Raw genomic sequence first — 4,247 nt, forward strand, 5'->3', positions numbered from 1 at the left:
GAAGAGATACAGCAAGAGGACTATTAAGTACTCTTAATATGTGGAAAAACTATGGTTTGTTAGAGCATTGACAGTAAGATGGCTCTTTCAGAATATATAATAAAAATCAATGAGGAATTTTACAGGCGTGACCACAATTTTTTCCAATATCTACAGTAATGAAATATTGCCCATAGTTTAATTACAAGATATGGCCCTCTTCAAGAAATATCAGAATTTGAATATATAATGCTGAAAGATAAATCACAAGTATTCATGCAAGATATGTGAAATGATCAGTAATTTAGAATCCATGAAAAACACTTATCAATATAAATGGAAAGAAATTTTGGCCCTGATATATGGAAACTGGCTCTGGTTCAATATTCCTCGGCAAACTATCAGCATCTATTTTAAAGTAAGTTTTTATAAACTTAGCATGCATGGTATTTGACTCCTCAATGACTTAATCATGCAAATAGGACAGCAAACAATCAGGGTTGGCATTGCAAAAATAATAATGCTGATATACAGCATACTTTCTGGACATATCCTAAAATAAATACACTTTGGAATAACACAATAAAAGAAATCGACATTTCAGGATATATACTCCAAATAGATTCACAGGTTATCTTATTTGGATATATTACGAACTCATTTTAATAGATGATAAAGAAATGGTTATCAGTTTACTAATTGTGGCTCATATAACAATTTGTTCATAATTGGAAAATGGACATGATTCCTACAGTGGAAGACTGATAATTAAAGTGTGGGTATGGTAAACATGATCAAACTGACTAATTTCATTAAGTCAGAGAAGTCAAACACTTTGTAACTGATTTGTGGAGAAATGAAAAAGGTTCATAATGCATTTGTCCATCAGAGTTCACGAAAATGTAAATGTATAGACTTTATTAAATATATTATTTTTCATCTTTGAATTACTGTATAAAGATCATGGGCAGGTAAGATGGATAGGTAAGAATGACAAATATTTTATTCATGCTGATATTACATGCTTCATTTCTGCACTTTTTCATGATTAACATGAACATTTGTGAAAAAATAGAATTGCCTAACAGATATAGTGACTCCTTTTCTTCTGACTAAGAGCTTCAAACAGTCCTGCTCCCATTAAGTGTGTGTTTTTCAGGACCTATCCTATTCTTGTGACTGTAACCTGTTTTAACTGTTTTTAATTCTGAATTTTAAATGGTTGTAACCCACTCTGGGATCTTCTGGTAAGGGGTGGAAATGCATAAAAACATCCATGAGGTTTAATATTGCTATAATGGCTAATACACACTTAACAGACATAATGAGAATCCATGGTCTCCAACTACACAAATGAGGCGACTAAGCGACTAAACAACAACAAAAGACCCAGGTTTGCATGTTCATTTTTCTACTCTTTCACGTGCCATGGGAGGAGATTCAAAACATACACTTCTAGCATTAAACTGATCACAGTTCCCCATTCTATGCAAACTCAGGAAACTGTGGTTTGTTTAAACTATGGTTTCAAATTAAGGCAGGATGTGAAACCACAATTTTACCCTGGATTGTTAGAGTTTGGATTTAATATCCTGCTTTATCACTACCCGAAGGAGTCTCAAAGTGGCTAACATTCTCCTTTCCCTTCCAACAAACACTCTGTGAGGTGAGTGGGGCTGAGAGACTTCAGAGAAGTGTGACTGGCCCAAGGTCACCCAGCAGCTGCATGTGGAGGAGGGGGAAGCGAACCCGGTTCACCAGATTACGAGTCTACCACTCTTAACCACTACACCACACTGGCTCTCTGTCACTAACCATAGTGTGCAAGCAGGCCAATGTGGCTATCATGGAGAACTACGGTTCATTTAAAATCAAGAGTGATGGAGAAAGGAGAGGAGGGGAAATGGGGGCACTATGCTAGCCATGGTTTGTTCACATCTAAACCCACACCAACGGAACCAGGCCTCTGTTCCTTTGTGGGTTTGAGAAACCAGGCTACCAAACAGAGGACTTAAATCAGGTGTTGTTCAACTTCAACTCCATGCTGGCCCTGACTCACGTAATCTAACAAGATCAATTAAACAACAGCCAAGCCAAGTAATTAAATTATAAGTAAATCAAAGAGGTAGTCTGAACTGAAAAATGTTTGTGTGCCCAGAATGGCGAAGAAAGCTCCCCTCAAAACCAAAATTTATCTCCCCTGTGGATGGTCTGTGAAATTACAAATAGTAAGGAATGGACTTTAACGAAGAATATGTTACCATTGCATTAAAGCCTAATCTGTATAAAGAGAACATGAAGTGCCAAAAGGTTCTTTAATGGACTGTTGACACTGTGGGTGGTAGTGATGATCTGAGAGTGCCTTTATGTTTAAATTCTCAAGGGGGGGGGACAAATTCACATAGAAACTAGCATATGTCAAGGATAGCTAGCCTAGAATCATTCTCATTGAGACCCAGTTTTCTATGTTCAGGGAGCTATTTTTAAATAAGAACCCAGGATGGTATGTAATTAAGCGCAAAAGGGTTTTGCTGTTAACACCTCCCCCAAATCTGCTCCTGAGTGTTGAGAGCAGGGGGGAACCCAGAACAGATTTGGTCAGGGGCACTGGGGGCACTGGGGGGGAATCCTTGCACTGGCAAAAACACTTTGTTAGATAGAAACCATCCACCGTAATGCCACCAGCTGCCTGTCTCCACCTGCAGTATAAAGGGGAGCACTGTCATCAGTGCATCTGCTAAGCAGACCTCAGTTACCACAATATAAAGTGATGTTATTCTCACTACTTACCAGCTCTGCCATAGGTTAAAGCAGTTTATCTTATTTTGCGGGTGTTGAATTATATAGCCCTCACAGGCATGTGACCAGGAGCGGTTTCTCTGCTGTGCAAACAGTTCTGCTGCTGTTTATGTACTCACTGTATCTTCCCATTTCAGCTGAAGTTAGGAAATTTATTTGCATATGTTTAGCCAGAGCAGACATTGCTATTCTCCTTCGGCAAACCACTTTTGAGCTTACCTTACAGTGAGCAACTCTTTACACTTTGCTTTTGTCTTTTCGATTCATTTTCAATAAAATATTTTAAATTTTTATGAGATTTCCCCCCACTCATTAACATAACAAGAAAAATGCATAGGGCTATCTAACTTTGACAAGTGCATTTTATCCTAACTGTCGAGACAGAGGATACATGAATGAATGCATAGCTATTGTTGAATAGCCAAAATGATGCTGTTAAAATTCTGCAAGGCCTTGCAGAAAAATAATGGCATTAGCGTGAATCACAAACCTCCCAGCCTTCTGTAGAAGCCATTATAAAATGCAAACAGTTATGAATCTTGCACATCTTGAAATCTTTAACCATCCGTCTGCTGCAGATATACTGCATTATCATTGCTATCACATTCTATAAACTTTCTTTGAAAAGTGATAAAGCTGCTCTGCCTTAAGGCTACTATCATTTAAAAAAAACAAATATTGTGTTTTAAAATTTAAGTATATTGAATAATTTACCAACCTTTTTTAAAGCTGTGTGCTTCTTCTCTCTGCACCCAGGTCACCAGCTTGAAAGAGCTCTAGGTAGAACACAGTAAGGACTGAATTTTATCCAGTGGCTAGGAAGACCCAGATTGCCCCACAGAAAGAGGGAGAGAGGAGGAAAGAATGAAGATGCAAAATGGTGTGGCCGGTAAATGGGCAACAGGTTTATTAACGTGCCCAAATCTGCAATGAGCAAAAACCTGTTAGCAATAAGCTAACAAACCCTCAGTGCAGACTTCTGAACTTCAGGTCAGAATGTGGAGCCCACTAGGACTCTTCCTCTTGAGGATTTTTCTCATGCAATCTCACACGTGTCCATGCACAACCCCCTCTGCCCTGCCCATTTCATTTCTCTGCAGGAGACCAGAGGGGAGGGGATCTGGTCACAACATGAGGGGGAGACTCCCTGGCTTCTGCCTTGGAGTCTGAACTGTGCTTTGCCACAGCCTCTTCCTGTCCACTACACCCTGTCACCTCTGACACCTCCTCCCTCAAGTCAGCTCCTCCTCCCTTTCATCATTGCTGCACCACCAATTCCCTGAATCTGAGCCTTCTTCCCCTGGGAGTTCCCTAGGGGGGGTTCCCCGGCTGGTGCCTCCCATCTCTCTGTATCCAGACAGTCCTTGACAGACTGAGATTAAACAATGGCCTAAGTACAAAAAGAAACGTGGGTGGCTTCATGCTCGTACAGTGGAACTTCGGTTTTCGAGCGTCTCGAAAGCCGAACA

At 39.8% G+C, this 4,247-nt stretch overlaps 1 long non-coding RNA gene across 1 annotated transcript in view; it reads right to left on the bottom strand.

The window, feature by feature from the left end:
• LOC309528306 overlaps window positions 1-3,540 on the bottom strand; it is a 14,103-nt gene extending 10,563 nt beyond the window's left edge. Inside the window, exons 1-2 of the long non-coding RNA XR_014217637.1 lie at window positions 3,497-3,540; window positions 2,770-2,915 (exon numbers count right to left, since the gene is read on the bottom strand). This is a non-coding gene — a long non-coding RNA (uncharacterized lncRNA). The remainder of the gene's footprint in view (window positions 1-2,769; window positions 2,916-3,496) is intronic.
• Between the last annotated feature and the right edge of the window lie 707 nt (window positions 3,541-4,247).

The sequence above is a fragment of the Podarcis vaucheri genome, assembly GCF_965113315.1.
Source record: "Podarcis vaucheri genome assembly, chromosome: 3".
NCBI lineage: Eukaryota > Metazoa > Chordata > Lepidosauria > Squamata > Lacertidae > Podarcis > Podarcis vaucheri.